The sequence below is a fragment of the Nothobranchius furzeri genome, chromosome 5, assembly GCF_043380555.1.
Source record: "Nothobranchius furzeri strain GRZ-AD chromosome 5, NfurGRZ-RIMD1, whole genome shotgun sequence".
NCBI lineage: Eukaryota > Metazoa > Chordata > Actinopteri > Cyprinodontiformes > Nothobranchiidae > Nothobranchius > Nothobranchius furzeri.
Window position 1 is genome coordinate 26,386,203 of NC_091745.1, and position 17,363 is coordinate 26,403,565.

A 17,363-nucleotide genomic window follows, 5' to 3' on the forward strand; every position below is an offset into this window, starting at 1 on the left:
ATTATGAAAGTTTCTGGATGTTTTACACTGCTTTTGTGATTAACGTCTTGTCTGGCACGCTCTAAACTGCAGAGTTTGATGTGTTTTGAAAGCAATAGACTTGACGTAATGGTAGTGTCCCCTCGATTTCAGGGCACGTCAAAAGCGTTACACTTTGCTGCTGGTGGGAAGGACCTCATCTACTATAGCAATGACTAATTGTCGTGTAATAAGTTTTGCAGCCATTTTGCGACGCCTTCACATGCAGTGGAAAGAAAGGGCAAGTCCCGTTAGCTCAACTGCACACAATATGCATTAGCATCACGTAACTTAAACGTGGAAAAACAGCAAGCAAGAACAATATGAATCATAAAACTTCAACAGCAAGAAAAAATGCGTCTAAAACTTTTTTTTTGTTTCGAGTATTTATTTCATTGTAGAGGACAGGGTTTTAGAAACTGCACTTTCCAACCAGCAGTAGATAGTGGTGAAATCTCATCAGATTACCTTGAAAAAAACTAGAACATGTAAGGAAGGGGGTTCCTAAACTTTCAGTTCAAAAGTCAACAACACCAGAATAAGATTTAAAATCATTAGTTCTAATCAACACTGTTTCTTTGATGCACCGGCACCTCGCACTCAACCTCAGATCAGAATCTGAACCAAGAATCCTGCTAAATCTATCAGAGCAGTGGTAGACGAGGAGTTAAGTGCTTGCCCCGTAACCAGAAGGTTGCAGGTTCGAGCCCTGTGTTGTAGTTGAGTCTTGGAGAAGACACTTCACACTCCATGCCTGCTGGTTGGTGGCGCCGGTGTTTGGCGGCCTTACTTCTGCACAGGCACGTGCAGAGGGGGGGGCGGAGGGTGCTTGAGACCCTGCCCCTTTTCTCCCATGTGCCCAAAGTGCCCTTTTTGAGGTTTAATGATTTTTTTTATATATATTTATTTTTATTTTTTTTAAAGAATTTTCTGTTTGTGCCCCCTCAAGAATAACAAAAATAATCATTAATAAAATTTCTGTTTAATGTTATATAGCTGGCGTGAGTCACGTGACCATACCGTCACGTGACCATTCCGTCTCTTCCTCACGCCAGAGCGCACAGCCGGTCACAACAAGCTGCAAGCAAGCACCCACATTTTCTTCATGGCCGAGCGAGTGGTGCAAAGCTTTTAGGACATACATATTGATTGGGAGAAACGGACTAACACCGGTAAGTAGGATGCACACTACTATACACGGTTATTAGATTATTTTGTACATTATTAAGTTGTTTTGTGGCACTAGGTGTGTGATATATTACTAGCTGGGTGTGTGTCTGTGGCTGGGTACCGATTCTGAACCTCAGTAACTTTAGGATTAACCAAAAACATTCTGTACATAAGTACTTGTACGAAAATATTTTTTCAATCTTAAGTATTGGGAATTTGCCAATAAAATGTCATTGTTGTTAACTAGGTACCGCAAAGTTGCATTCCTATCGCTGCTGCGTGTCACGTGACTAGGGTCTCACACAGCCCTGCTTCTTGTTTACAAAATCACTTCCTGGTTCGCGGACTAATAAAACTTGAACAAATTTAAAATTTAGCTACCTTTTGTGAAAGGAAATAAGAAAAATACTAAAGGTAACATCCGTCACAAGTTTTGTGTTACTAAATATTCAGTCCTTGTTTGTTAATTCTGTCCAGCGTTTTAGGGAACATAGTTTTGTTTTAGATGTTAAGGTTTCTCAGCCCTTCTGGTGGGTTTTTTAGTTCACTAATACTATGCATATTCTCAAAATGTTGGAGTTTATATTTGCTCTCTTTTTGAATGCATTGTATTAAAAACATTATGTTTTAAAGATGTACATTTAAAAAAAACTGTTTTCACAGCAAAATTATTTTATCTGTACAGTTCTCTGTTTTGCACAAAGTAGATAGTAAAACTGAATGAAAGCATAAACATTGTTTTATTCTTTATTTTTATTATAATTACTAAAGCACTATGATTAAAATAGTATGGAAATATTCTGGATCAGCATCATGAAGCAAATTTGTGGCCAAATTATATACAGTTAGTTTTCTGGAAAAGGAATGAAATGTCCCAGAATGTGTATGCATGAGTTTTATAAGCATGAAAAAATATTTGTAAATCAATTATGATATATCATTGTACAGACATGCTTCGTAAGGACAGGAGGAGGAAGCAGCGACAGAAAGAGCTACATGAGGCAGCTAAAGGCAGTGGGTCCCTCACCAGCTGGATAAAAAAAAAGAGTACAGGTAAGTTGCATCACAGCAACAAGTGTAGAAACAATAATATACACAACTGCAATGTTTTGATGCCAGAAAATGTTTTTTGTTAGCCTCTTGATCATGGATTAGGTGCAAGACCTGTTAAATATGAATAACTACATAATTCATTCATACAATAGCTAATTTTGCCTTGTTCTCAGATGGACAGCAAGTGGAGAGTGATAGATCACACGAGGAGACTGAAGACACACAGAACTCTTTCTGTTTATATTTCTGTCACATTCTTATCTCTGACATAAACTCCTCTATTATCCACTAATATTTAGATTTCCATTTATTTACCACAGGTGTTGTCTCAGATATTTCTGTCTTACAGTTCTAAGAGTTTTCACCAATTTTTGCCATTTTTTTATGATCTTACATAAATTTTGTAATTGACTAACATTTCTCCTCTGTTCGTTTTACTACCTAAAGTCTGAGATCAACACAGCCTTGCCCTCCAGCATCATCAGCAGCAGCAAGAGGAGCGACCCTGCAACAGCTACACTGTACCCCATCATCAGGTAAAATAGGACAGCAATAGATCAGGAGGTGGAGCAGGTTGTCCAGTAATAAGAAGGTTGCAGGTTTGAGCCTGACTTCAATCAGAGATTGATGCTGTTGAGTCCTTGGGCAAGACACTTAACCTGCTTTGCCTGCTGGTGGGGGTCGGAGGGACCGGTGGCGCCTGTGCTCAGCAGCTTCACCTCTGTCAGTGCGCTCCAGAGCAGCTATGGCTACATCATAGCTCATCACCATCAGTGTGTTAATGTGTGTGTGTGAATGACTGATTGTGTTGTAATGTGCCTTGGGGGGCTGTAGAACCCTAAGAAGGCATTGTTGAGGGTCTGACCTCATGAGGAAATTACTATGCAGTGATTTTCTCCAAAATGACTGTGCTTAAATTGCTCTGAAAAGCAAATAATCACATCAGCGCCAAGAAACTTCATTTCCCATGATGCTTTGCACACGGAAGCATTGTGATGATGTCACCGCCTAATACCAGAAACACGTTCTGCGCATGTGCGGGAGGCCATGGAACTTTTCCCGCAAACTAAGACCATAAATCTTCAGCAAAGACAAAGGAACCTCGTTCTTTTGCCCAGGATACCTGGCGGTAAGGACACGCTTGTCGAACGCTCCGACAACTTGAGCACGCGGAAGCTCTAAGTGCCCAAGCTGAGCCACGCAACCGCTGGAAACTACACTCCAACTCCATCAGGACCTGACTGGGAACGAGCGGAGCTCCATCCAGCTCTCAGAGACGCTGTAAGTTGTCAAACTCAGCCCAAAAGAAACTTCGTTCTCTTTGTGTCCAGCCCGTGGAGAAACACTCGTGGAGCCAAACAACGGAGAAAGCATCAAACCGACGGATGACGCTGAAAACTGCGGAGAAACACGGAGAACCGTCAAATCAAAACAGTGAGGGACGCCTCGCTCTTCTGGTGATCAGAAAACTCATTTTTCTCTCTCCTTTTCTCCTCCCGTTTCCTCTATAGTCCAGAATAAGCAATAAAACCGCGCTATTGCTTAAAAAGTAGCTTCGTGTTTTCCTCTTTCGCTCCCAAAACACGTCCGCCGGGTCATTTTGAAAGAATAAACTGCTTATTGATCATCGTTAATATCTTTAGTCGTCAGCTCTGGCCAGGCTGCCGACTCCTTTTAGATTAAATAATTTACAAGTGACCTTTTGTTGTTTGTTAACTTTTGAAGTGTTTGAGTTAAGTTTTACTGTGATTCCAAGCCACTAAGTGTTCGGGAAAGTAGAAAACTTTACACATCCAGGTCTCCTGTTGAATGCGAGGGGAGGGGAAGAGCCCCACACACACTCACAGCTCACTCCCCCCACCTACTCTGGGGAAACAAAGACCCATTATTCTCACACACACACACACACACACACACACACACACACACACACACACACACACACACACACACACTCACTCACACACACCACACAAACACCTTGAACATTATTTTGAATATACATCCTTTTATTATATCACATGGTTATTATTCATTTATGCCACTGTTTATTCATTTGACAAATTGTTAATTAAGCGTTATAAAATTCAGATTTTCGTCTCCAGTAGCTTTGTTGTGTCGAAGAGAAGTCTCTGCTCCAAGGATTCTACGAACTTCAAGAAAGACTGATAAGAGTTTTGGATTCAAATATTCCCCGGTTAAAGGGGAATGGTGCCCCGTATATCTAAGAATATCTTAATTAATTAATAAATCAGTAAATATTCCCATATTTACAGAATTTATTGAAGAATCCAAAAGTAAGTTAAAGCTTACGAATTGTTCGCTCCTAATAACCCCAACAGCATTATACAAATACAGACCATTTACCTAAACAAGTTACTTTTGCTTTACATTGTCCTTATGGTGTATATAATGATTCGCTTCCATTTTGAATTTCTAATAAATATGATTTGTTTTTCAGCTGAGTATACTGTGGTTATGTCATGGTGTTTGAAAATATTATTCTGTGTGCCCCTTTTTAAATTTGAGCACCCGCCCCTTCAAAGGTCTCTGCACAGCCCTGCTTCTGCAGGGTTCCCCAGGGCAGCTGTGGCTACAGCTTAGCTCACCACAAGTGTGTGAATGTGTGTGTGCGTGGGTGAATGACTGACTGTAAAGCACCTTGGGGGATTGTAGGACTCTAGGAGGTGCTATGTAAATACAGGGCACTTACTTTCTAAAATATTAAATTTCACCAAACAAACAATAATTGGCAAACTTAAAGGATATTTAGGGACAACAATACTTAATTGTGTCAATGTCTAGGTAGACTTGATGTTCTGAATGTATGGTCTGGAATTTGAGAACTGCTGGCCTGAGGCCAACCAAAGGTGGATTTTCTTATGAGAGAATTTTAAGAAAATATTCACATTTTGTAATCCTGATATTAATTTTATAGATTATTGTGTTTCCACAGATTCACAAAAATAAATCCATGTGATCCCAGACTTCTGCATGTATAAATTATAGGTCACTGATATTTTTTAGCTAAACAACCAATCAGACATAGGTAATGTATTTTACATGTTATGTATGTAAATGTATCTGCTAAGAGTGGAAAGTGAAGAATGTTAAATAAGAGCACATCTATTTAGTTCACCCAACATCTGCTCGTGGAAACAGGAATCTCATTCTTCACTCGTTTCTAATGTCTCATGGCTGTCAGTTTAGGCAATTCACATCACTTTGTTATAATTAAGGAAGAATTTGAATCTTGATTAAATATTCATACAGTTATTGATGACAGCAGAAAGTTGATAGTGACTTCTGCAGAACGTTCTTTCACTGGTTCCATGTTGTTTTGGGAGCCCGAAATGAGCACTGGGGGGTTTAAATACTGTCTCAAGTCAAAGTCTCAACAACCTCTTTGTGACTTTGGTGCTGTGCAAGAATTTAATGTGTGGAAAGGGAAAAACAAAACACACAAAAGTAGGGATCAATTTGCCAATGACTCCCAAAACGACAGTGTTTGCAGATGCAGAGCGGTTCAGAGCAGCAACAAAGTCAACATTTAGAGGTGGAGGGTGTTGGTTCAGACACAAGGCTTTCATCCAGGACACCGAGCTTTTATGTCTATACCAGTTAGACCAAAATACTCCACAACAACCTCTTTACACCATACTCTGGAGGCATCATGTGCATTAATGTGCTTTCTGCTGTAAAACTGGTTCATGCACCATCTTTTCTATAAAAATAACTGATTTTACATCTTTTATGGAAAATGACAAAAACAAATGGACCCAATTAGTGTATTTATCATCACCAATCTTTGACCATTCATACCACAATGGACAGTAAATTAGACTGATGACGCGATGACTGCCACTGCCCTGGCAGTTAACTTCCAACAGACTACCTCTGCACCCCTCAGCCATGATTTTTTTAAATTTTTTGAAAACTGTGTTCAAAACATGAAAGTTAAGAAGCTTTTCAGCTTCTTAACCTCAACATTCATTGTGATCAGATATGGGGACACAATGTGCAGCTGATTATTCTCAAGGTGCATGAAGAAGAATGACATCCTGTGGTCAAATTCAAGTACCGCAGTTTATGTTTCAAAACAAAAACACTTTGCTCTCATCGGCCGCCTCGCTCTGGTTTGTGACTTCCATGATTGTTGCCAGTTATGGATCAGCACCAGAAGATTCTAGATGATGAGTGAAGATGACACAGCCAGTTAATAAATAAATACATTCACTGTAATATTGAGTTGTTGGTGATTGAAAAAGTAGCTTGAGATATTTTAGCACTGACTATTTGATTCAAATTCACCGTTAGCATTGTTAGCTCAACATTAACTTCTAGCCTCTTCACCAAATGTTAAAAAAGATGCTGCAGCTTCTTAGGGTTCAAGAACTAACTTCTGGGTCGCTCTGGTTTACTGGCTTTGGTTCTTTAAACCCCTCAGGAGCTTTTTGTCTGCCAATATCAAATTACAAATGCAACGCTACAGTGTCAGCTGGTGTAGATCCAGCAACCTTGGAGGCTCACACATTGTAAACCAGTGAACCTCAACTGGCGGCCTGCAGGCCACATCGGGCCCATCAGACCTTTCCACTTGCCCCCCACCCTAGCCCTTGGGGCTCTAACGCCCCTCGATTTGGGTACTTGGCAGTTTAGCAGCAAAATTCTTGTCCCAAATATCCAAAAGTTTTAACGTTCTCCAAACAACTAAAACTACAATCAAAAACAGTTTAAATGGAAAACAAAGCTATTTTAAATAGTATTAAATTAAGATAAAACTATTCTTGAACTTTATTTTAGAAAATAATCTGGCCCTGTCTGCTGGAAAAAACTCCGGCCCTTGAACAAATTTAGTTGAGGACCTCGTTGTAAACAAAGACTATGTCCTTCTTTTGTTTTTTCAAAAGAGAAAACTGCCAACCCCCCAGTCGACTAAGAAAGAAATCCATTTCAATGTAACCTTCCTTCCAACAAGAGTGAGACATTAGAATGTTTTGTGTTTGTTCCACTGTGGAAACCTTACCATTGTACCTTTAAAGCACTGCACTTCATCTGACTCCACCAAGAAACTTTGTTACACAATGTTTGTTAAGAACATCTGTTGCCCCTTTTTTCAGGTTTCAGGATGCTGCGGAGGCTCAAAGTGTCTGAAATAAAACCAAAACATCTCCAGCTGCAGCTTTTAGTTGAGCACATCACTTTTAAAATGCATGTTTTGACAAAGTAGACATGTGAGGTAACATAGCAGCTCCAACTTTTGGAAACATTTTTATTCATTTGCTGCATGATTCTTCCCATGCATCATGTATGTGAAACCCTAATCATGTTGTCATCTGTTAGCAGAATGTGCTCTCTTTGTAGAACATCCTAATCAACCGATACAAATACTGTTAATAATTCAAGCCTCATTGGTGTACTTAATCTACCTCATTTTCTAATCCTCCTAATAATTCATTTGTTCAGTGATTAATTACACTCATTTATGTCATGTGGAAACAACATTTGTTTTTAATTGTGCATGTCAAAAGAATTTTCCAGTCATTCCATTTATGCTCAACGCCGAGTGTTTGGGAGCTTTGGCCACCACAGGGTTTCTGCATCCCGCTTGTCTTCTCTTTGACTCTTCGGCATCCACTAGCGATCAGATTTTCCACCATCACGCCATATGTGGCTTCACAGTTAATTACTCAAGAGAAATTGGCTGAAAGCGAGGCAGAACAGCAGGTGAGGCGCTCCAGCCCAGAGCTAAACCAACACTAACTGGTCAAGCTCAGCTGCCCTCACTCCTCCACTGCCTGAGACACACTGGATGGGCGCATTCATGCTGCTTGGCCTTCATTACAGATCAGGAAGGTGCAATTAGCAGGAACCCCCCCACCAGTTTATAATTACCTTAAGACAGCCACTTAAAAAGAGAACCTTATAAATCAGTTCCTGTTGCCAGTCGAAGCCCTGAACGTTATGTTACACCAACAGATGTCGACTGCAGCCACAGGCAGGCCCTTTGGAAGCAACGACAGCCGACAGCACTAATGAATAAGAATGGCCTTTTGTTTTTTTTTTGCACCAAGATCTTGACTTTATTTCACTTCGATTGAGAAATAAAGGTGAAAGTAAAAGGACCACTGAACAAAAGGTCAATTAAGAGCCGGAGGGATGCAACAGATTACAGTTTATTTGGTGTCACCCATGTTGGTGACATTTCTGGTATTTCTAGTGAAATATTATTCACAATTTCTAAAAGGGGAAAAGGTAGAAGGGCCGGAGTAAACTTTGGAGCTGGAATTCGACCATTCATCAAGAATCTCATAACTTAGATCTGATCCTTCATTTAAACGAGTGATCGCCTGTTTATGGGGATAGTTTTTCCCGTCAGACAACATGGAGACACAATGATCCGTCTGATGAAGGAGGAAAAAGTAATGAGACAATTAGAGGAAAAACCCAAGGCTAAAAGTTTTGAACTGTAAAAAAAAAAAAAAAAAAAACAGAAATAAACTGAGTTCAGTCACAACAAAAACACCAGCAACAATTTTGTCTTACCGTCCAAATGTGTTTGTGATTAAAATGGTTTTCACCACAAAAACATTAATTCTTTTCAAAGACCAGTAGAATGCAGCATCCTGAATCATCCAGTTTAAAGCAGAATACAGAAAAAAACTGTCAATTTGTTTCCTCTCATTCAGGATTTTAGCGCCTTGTAACAAGATGAACAAAAATCAAATCACATTTGGACAAAGATTTTGCTTTAAAAAATTAAATGTAAGTTTCACATTTTCTCCTAAAAGGAATAATGAGTGTTAATCCACATTTCTACAAATGTCCTGCTCCAATGTTGCAATTAATTCCATATGTGTAAATGGGGAGTTGTACGTTTCAAGCATTAAGGACCAGAAACACTTCAAAAAGATAGCTAATGTGTGGAATCAGCCAATATGTAATCATTTTTTCTTGTCCCTGATGGACCATTACCAAGCAGCTATGACAAGACAAATGTGACGTTTCCTCCTGATCTTTAAAGGGGCATTATGGAAGTTGGACAGCCAAAACATGTATAGAAATAATAAATGTCTTCTTCATACATTCTCCTGCAATGTCCTGGTCCTGTAGAATGAGCCCTGGCATTTTTACTGTGATTGCCTGTTTTTCTGTAAAATCACAGAAAAAGAGAGCTGATCAGGTCGAGCAGGCTGCTTCATGCGCGTTCACGCTCAGGCATAGCCTGTAGCATTTGCTATCTGTAGCTTTATCAGCAGAGAGAGTGCCAAGTCAGCAACTTTGTCGCTGTTCCTAACGCCTAGTGATGAACCTAGCTACATTTCTGAGGACCCTTAGCTACTTTCTGTAGAACTTTCTTCTAGATATTTCCTGCAAATTAGCAACAAAACAGCCATTTTTTGGTTTGACGTTGTTTCAAGTGTCATCAAGGATATGAAAGTTACAGATACTGTGAATGTTACTAGAGTGTAGCTCACCTTGTAAGATGTCTGACTCCCATGCAGAAGACCTGGGTGCGATTCTGAATGTGAACATAATTTATTTAGAGTTTCTTTTTTACATTATTGGTATTTTTTTACAGTAAGATGCCCAAATTTTTAATTGAGACTTGCCGAACGGCATTGAATTCACAGATAAAAAAGATGTGGGTTCAACTTTCATTTTGGAACAATTTTTCAAGCAAGGGAAGGGAATGATCTGAGCATGCAGGAGGACTGACCCATCATAAACCTTTGTCGGCTGTGCTGAAGAGAAAGGTACAAAACCAAATTATTTAATTAATTAGCTGCATGTTCTCCTGTCCTCTGTCCTCCGGGACACACACACACACACACACACACACACACACACACACACACACACACACACACACACACGGGACTGTCTCAGCTGTTATTTTCGTTGAGGAGTGTGCACGTACAGCATGCGCGCCTCGTGCACGAACCTACTATTGAAGCTGTCGTTACACTTTTGGCCTGCGGGGGCAATTGCGAGCATAAAAATTCAAAAGTCCATAAAGTCCCTTTAAGTGCAGTATCAGCGCTAGTTCATGCTAGCTGTAACAACAGTTCTTCCATGTGGAGGCTTCCAGAAAGAATATTATAGTTTTTATTTTTTCTTTGTAAATCTTTGAGACCAGCTTGAACTTGCCGGGATCGGGATGAGCAGATCAGAGCTGTGCAACAATCAGAAATGGGCATGGGACCTCAAAACCAGATTCAATGCATTTTCATAAAAGGACTTCTCAGATATGGGAAAGTCACGGCCAATGACTTCCGGGCCATGGGTCCCCAAAAATAACAAGAAAAAAAGAATGCAAGTCAATGGGGCTATAAAAGGTATTTCCTAATCCCGTTTGATATGTTCCATGGATTTCATATGATGTCTGTGACTTTTAAAGACTTTTTTTTTTTTTGTTATCTCAAGAAAGCTCCTTTTTACAAATGGTGGCAAAAGTTATTCTAGATTGTGTGTGAAAAGACTTAGAGGACTACAAATGCATCTCACCAAAGTTGACGTCATCGAACCGGATACGGAGAGGAAAATGTCTGTGAGTTTAACGAGCTTCAAATTATTTTTCCAGGGTGACAAAAGGAGCATTAAACATGGAGAAAACCACTATAAATCTGGCCATAAGTAGCAGCTATGGGGAAGAAGACAATGTAACATCTGATTTGTAGTCTTTTTAATAACTAATTAGTACTAACTAATAAATCTCAAATGACGTAACAGACATAGTCGAAACACAAATCTATACTTTTCATTTAAATTGCAGTACAGCTTATGTGTGACTCAGGATGTAAGGCAAAGAGGGTTAGAAAACATCCTTTATAGCTCCATTCACTTGCATTCAGTTTTTTGTTCCGGGGACCCATGAGCCCACCAGAAAGGGAGGAGACATAAATGTATGCTTCTTCGTCAGCTTCGCGAGAGAAAGACACACACACATTGATGGGGATTTTTCTACCTCCAGACTTCTCCGTCTCCTGTGGAGTGTTGAAAAAAAATTCCCCGCCAGGACAACAGAGGGCGTGGCATTTTTCTAGGGTATCCTGCCTTGTATTTAGTATAGAATAATACATTTACTATTGTGTTTATTTTTTTTATCTTAACAGGCACAAAATTGTCCTTCATTTTCCTCCACCACATGAGCTCGCCACCTCTAAACCCACATTTCCCATCATGTCTGTCCACAAATAAAATGCTTGCTGCGTATCTTTGCTCCTCCAGTCAATAGTTTTCAGGGTACAATGGCAGTGATGTTGACAAATTTAACCCTCTCAGACTCAAAATAAGTTTTGATAAAAGGACGAACAACTAAGTCCTTCGGGGGTACTTCTGAGTTAAAAAATGCTCATGAAATACGTGTGTGGAGTAACCAGGTAGGTGGGTTTTAATGTTGCAAATCTGCAACGCCTGCCTCCAGAGCGTTAAAAGAAGTGGCATCCTGGCCAATCGCCAGCTTGCGTTCTTTGTCTCGCTCGATGAATGAAGAGAAAGGTTTGCTCAATTCCATCCATCCTTGCGTGCTTGTTGTTGCAACGACGGATAATGGCGTTGCGTGTCTCCGTACCGAAGCAGACGGAGAAGCATAAATTAGGCATTAGGCTCCCGGTCGGAAACAGCTCATCTGTCTTCGAATTGATTCAGTATTTTTACATAAATAAAAAAAGACAAAAAGTTTCTTTTTCACAGGACTCAACTGTTGTACTCAGAGAACAACCATAAAGTTACAAGTAACACCCGGCAGAGGTTTTGGCACCTTATGAAAACAAAGAAAAACAATAACAACAACACATTTCTGATAAATAAATCAGTTATTGAATTAAATAATTTGTACCGGCATCTACCTGTGCACAAGAGTGTATCTGTGGGCAGAACTGAATGGATACAAGTTTGGGGTATTCCAGAAGCTGGTCTAGAACATGACTATCCAAAGATACTTATATGGATTACTCGATTACTAAAATGTCTAATGTCTGCAGAGCTGGGTTAAAACCTTGTTTTCTGAAAGCTTTTCCTTCCTTTGGAGGCATCTGCATGCAGAGAATCTAACAATGTCGTGACAAGAATCTTATTTACACACATGGTATCTTCATTGGACTCCTGCTGGTTCTCCGTTATGTTGGAGTATTTTGTGTTTAGGGTGTCGGGGAAATGAAGGAGAAAAACAAACATGGAATGTTTTTTAAGGGTGAGCTTTTGTTTATCGGCAGCTTTTCCTAACGAGTGAAGAAGATCTTCTGCTACTGAAAAGTTGGCTCAGCCCATCAGCTTTCCCTTTGCTCCTCATGCTTTGTGTTGCTTTTTATTCTGGTATCACTATCATCTCCTTCTGTAATTTCATAACAGTTCATAAAAATAACGAAATACCAATTATTTTAGATTTTGGGCAAATAAAAACACAACAAGCCTTTTGTTTCAAGTGCTTACGAGTACAAAGAGCCTGACTTTCACACACATACACACACACACACACACACACACACACACACACACACACACACACACGATCATGTTGTTGGGAGCCAGAAAACACAGCTGGAAGTATGAGTACCAATGATCCGTTTAAAATGTGCCTGACAATGGAATACCAGTTGTGCAGAGATGACATTCCTTTTCCTGAATTTTTAAAAACCCTCTGAATGCCACAATTGAGGAGATCACCTCTAACCTTATCTCACTTGTGTTTGCTCCAATGAAACATATTGCTTGGGTGCCGACAGCAGAATAAAAACCTTCCAGACTGGGTGGAAAAATCAACACAGTTACACCGATGAGTCTCTGACTCTAAAAATAAACCTGAATGAATCTCTGAGGTTTAATGAACAGCGTTTGTGCAGAGGGGATTTATCTTACTGGAAAAGATGAATACACTTTCAAGTGAGGCACACTGACAAGAAATAAATTACTTTTCAAACCGAAAACGAGGCTTCATATCTTCCATTCACAGAAATTTATTAAGGAAAAATTAGCTTTGGTGTCTGGGATTTCAAGTTTCAGGAAAAGAAAGGCCTAAAAAAAACAATTCTTGTGTGCAAACGTGTTTTTGTTACTGTTGCTGCAGGCAGCACAAATTTATCTCCCCCTTATGTTGCAGGAAGTGAATTTGTATGGAAGACACCAACTTTAGGGGTTTACCCCTTTAACTGGCAGGTCCATTGCTCTGTTGGGCACATTTTAGGCATTAACTGGGGCGACGGTGGCACAGGAGTTAAGTGCTCGCCCCGCAATCGGAAGGTTGCAGGTTCGAGCCCCGCTCAGTCTGTCGCTGTCGTTGTGTCCTTGGGCAAGACACTTAACCCACGTTGCCTGCTGGTGGTGGTCGAAGGGACCGGTGGCGCCAGTGCTCGGCAGCCTCGCCTCTGTCATTGCGCCCCAGGGCAGCTGTGGCTACATCGTAGCTCATCCCCACCAGTGTGTGAATGTGTGTGTGAATGGGTGAATGACTGATTGTGTTGTAAAGCACCTTGGGGGGTTCCAGGACTCTAGAAGGCGCTATATCAAATACAGGCCATTTACCATTAAAGGTGAAAAAAAAGCAAACATTCAACTTACCTAAAGAAAAGAAAATCTGTAAAAAAATGATTAATAAAATATGATGGTTGAATAAAAAGTTCAATGTAACACTTTACAATAAGGCTGTGTTTATTAATATTAGTGCATTAATAAGCTATTGAATAAAGTAATAAAAACTGCTTATCCATATTATGCAATGCATTATTACGCAGATACCCCCCCCCCCTCCTCCCAACCAGCCCATTGCTCTAAACTTAAGGACACTTAAGAGTTAATAACAGAAACGTTCATAGAGGATCCCTTATTGTAAAGTGGTATTGTAACCTTACATGCATTTTATTTCATTAGAAACAGAATAAAAAATGTGTTTATTGCTATTGGAAGGTGGGAAAGATCAGTGTTACAGGAGCAAAGTAAATTCACAACAAAGTAAAAGAATAAACGAACGGACAGGGAATAAAAAAAGGCATATGTATGAAATATAAAAACATTAAAAAACTTGAGGAGAAGTGACTGCATTTGAAAATACCACGTAACAGAATACTTACAGGGAGTGAGACCATGAATGGTAAACGGCAAATGAGAGGTGAATGCTATCTCAGAAACTATCCAAATAACACAAACAGCAATGCAAACATTTTTCTCCTGTATTCATGACTGGAAATGCTTTTAGTTGTCATCGTTTTTTGATTTAATGATCATTAACGCCCTTAATCACTTAGTTTTTATTGTTTTGTTTTTTGAAAGGTTCATTACATTTTGAAATCTAAATCTGAAAGGCCAATTTTTGGTCAACATCTTTAATTTTGTAATAATGGGCATCAAATAAACAAATCCAGATCCTAAATGCTGCTGCACAGAAATGTAAAGGCCAAACAGAAGTACTGAATCATAATCCACGTGCGATGTGGACAGAATCACAGCTGTTCATGTTCACTGCCACGGCTCATTGTCTTCCATCTTTACTCGGGCACATGAGAGACCCTCCTCCCAAGGAAAACATCCAGAGTCCACAGAGAAACGGATGGATGGGTCAACAAAACGGCGGGAGGCAGCTGCTCATGCTCAGCTCCCTACAAGCTTCTTGTTTGTCTGGCAGGAACACGACTTTTGTCCAACTAACAGTGGATTAAATTTTAAAGATGAAAAAGTTTGTTTCATCGCCACAAATTTCACCGAAGATCGGCGAGTTGCTTTGCAGGAAGACCAACATGTGCTTTTGGTTTTTCTTTATCGATGAAACAAAAAAAAATCATAAAGATGTTTGTGTGCTTTGATCAACTTCTCACATATTTAATCACAAAGAGTCACAAACAGACATTTAATGCTGCTGTTTTGTGGAATAAATCTACTTCAGATGCAAAGCATCAACACATTTCAAAAGGAAAAAAAGAATAAAAATAATACAAATCAGAAGACCCGGCAGGCAGCATCCAACAAGAAAACACTATTTTTAAAAATGTATTAAATAATGTTTATACGCTCTATGGGCGGGGGTGGGTAGTGGTACAGGCTTTGCCTTGGCATATACTTCCACATCCTGTCTGATTATAATAATGGACCTCTGATATCTCATGATTCAAACTGATTCCTTTTAGTCCCTCACCTATTCGAGGCGAGGGACTAGGAGGGAGGAAGGGACTAAGGAGGGCAGTGACACCCTCCAGCTCCTGGGATCCTAAAGTGTTCCTGGACCAGAGAGAATTTATTGTCCCTCTGGTAGGTTCTGGGTCTGCATTGAGGTCATCTCCCATTGCCTGGAAAACCTCCTGTTTTTTACCACCTGGGAGGACATATTTTAATGAGGAGGATCAGCCACAACCCTTCTCCAAGGTCCAAGATGATGGGACTCCTCAGGCTGCATCCATGGCTGAGCAGAGTCTCATTTTAGGAGGAGATCCTGAGAGCTGTGATCCCATTCTTTAGGTTTCAATGACCATATTTGAGGCTTGCTTTAGCCTCTTTTAGAAAACAATGCCGGCAATTTGCTTTAATGCAGAGCCGGCATCTGGGAGCCTAAGGTCATTCATAAGTGGTCAGACCATGGCGGTAATGTGGCGCAATTGTGTCCTTTTTACGAAAGATTTCACGTTGGCGGTATGGGGCGATGTCTGCGCTGCCGCAGACTTTCGTTTAGTTGGACATAACTTGCTTTTTATTGCGATCGAAGCTGTGCACTTTAACTTTTTTTGACAAGCCGTTCCTAAAGGTGTCTGTCCCCCACAGTCCCCGTGCAGTCTCTGATGATCTGAGCTCCAGCTCTAACGGAGAGAAGCTCCAGGGGCTCCGGGTCGCTCCAGTTTATCATCTCAGCTGATTTTGTTTACAAAAGTCAAACTTATTCTCCGTGTTTACTTTTACTTTCAATACAGTCACCGGCCGGAGCTCGGCAGTAATAAAGCCAAGACGTAATATGCATTCAGAAGTATGGCGTTGTGGTAATATCACTACCAAGCGTGGCGGCACGAATGCCACACAATTCCTGCAACGCCATGCCGCCGCGGCGCGTTCGTAAGACACACCGTAGCAGCAGTGTTACACAGAATTTCCGGCATGGTGTGTTTTCTAAAAAGGGCTTTTGGCTCATTAGCTTCTTCGCCATCAGACTGGAACACCCTCAAAAGCTGCGTTCCCACTACAGGTGTTCTGGGAAACTTTTGGTAGCAGGAATGGTGACAGAGTAAATATGACAGCTTGGTCCTCTATCCTAAAAAAGCATCCCTTTTAGAACTTTGGTAAGATGTCAGCATGTCACAACCATGTTCAGCAGTGGTCAGCACGAAAAAGCTGATATTTAAAACTTTAAACATTTTATTCTGTAAAAATATGCCATAATGTAATCCATTCAGGGGATGGGGACAGCGGCAGTGTGACATAAAAAAGCGATGTTTGATGATAAGAGGTGTTGTTACAGTTTAGTAAAGCTGTGTGAACAGTGCTTATTTTCTGTTCCTTCCATTCTGCTTCATCAGCAGCTTGTCCAATTTTACAAATGCTGATGGACTGGCAATGTCTGTTGAAGTCATTCCCTACAGAGTTACATCCAATAAACAAGAGTTAAACGCTAGTCCCGCCCAGTGACTCTACCGGGCCATTTCCGGGTGCATGCCCCAGTTCAGGCTGTCGGATGATCCCTGAAAGGAGCCGGAAAGGGGTCGTTACGGGCCAGCCTGGTGAAACGGAGACACACATGCAGCAACGGTGTGGTCAAATTACCCAGAAGTTCCAACAGTGGAAACAGGACTATTGCTACAGGGGAGCCCAACTCGGTTGGCCCATCTCAGGGTGAGAAATCCTTCCGAACTGGATGGATAATTTCACCTTTTTCCAGTTAAGAGTCATGACCTCAGACTTGATTATTAGGTAAATCATATAAAAGTAAAGAAACACTGAACCTAATTAAAATAGTATATATGTTATTTTAAACACACGTCCTCAAAAAAAAAAAAATTTTTAGTTTTCCCAGTTTCCCATTCTAGCTAGATCATTATCTGATGTGACTATATTCTTTTCTTTATTTTATATTTATTATCAACATTATTTCTGTGCTAAACAGTAAAAACAGACTTGGAGCTGAACTGAAGTGAGGGGACAACTCAAAA

The 17,363-nt window shown here is 40.3% G+C and overlaps 2 long non-coding RNA genes across 2 annotated transcripts in view; one reads left to right on the forward strand and one right to left on the reverse strand.

The window, feature by feature from the left end:
• The window catches only part of LOC139069996 (uncharacterized), a 210,414-nt gene that overhangs the window by 39,806 nt on the left and 153,245 nt on the right, over positions 1 to 17,363 (reverse strand). The gene's annotated exons all lie outside the window — the stretch shown is intronic.
• Positions 425 to 3,861, forward strand: LOC139070083 (uncharacterized). The gene is made up of 3 exons (XR_011520733.1): positions 425 to 1,190; positions 2,137 to 2,241; positions 2,689 to 3,861. It is a non-coding gene; the product is annotated as an uncharacterized lncRNA (long non-coding RNA).